The sequence below is a fragment of the Geospiza fortis genome, unplaced genomic scaffold, assembly GCF_000277835.1.
Source record: "Geospiza fortis unplaced genomic scaffold, GeoFor_1.0 scaffold172, whole genome shotgun sequence".
Lineage (NCBI taxonomy): Eukaryota > Metazoa > Chordata > Aves > Passeriformes > Thraupidae > Geospiza > Geospiza fortis.
In genome coordinates, this window is record NW_005054309.1 from 8126384 (window position 1) to 8127015 (window position 632).

Sequence of the window (632 nt, forward strand, 5' to 3'; positions counted from 1 at the left end):
GGAGGGAAACAGGGCACAACACACGTAACACGTAACATATATAACACATACAGCACACGTAACAGTTGGCTGTGTACAGTTAGCGCTGTTGCACAAACTGGAGTATAATAAGAAAGTGTTTACACCTGACGGAGGTATTGCAACTTCTGAGCACACAGTCCACCCACAAGTATCTGAATACTGATGCTTTCATAGTTGTTTTCTTCTTAGAGAAGAAAACAGAGCTGATATAACATGTGACAGCTATTAAGAAAACATAATACACATAATATATAACACATATAACACAATGTATAGCACACACAAACAACACATATAACACACAGCACATGTAACATATAGCATTTAGCACACATAAATAACACATAGAACACACAGAGCACATATGACACGCAGTACATCTAACACAAAATAACTGCCCTGGGGAGCAGGTTCTGTGTGTTGTGTTTGATCCCCCAGCAATGGGAGCTGAAGCAGCCTCGTGGTGCCCCAGCGCTGAGAGCAGCACGGTGGGATGCCCAGACCCTTATAAAAGTGGCAGATAAATATTTTGGGTTCTAAATGTGCCATGTGTGTGGGAGAAAAGGAGATGGTGGGGCATGAGGGTGCTTCAGCCGGAGCACTTGGGTCCC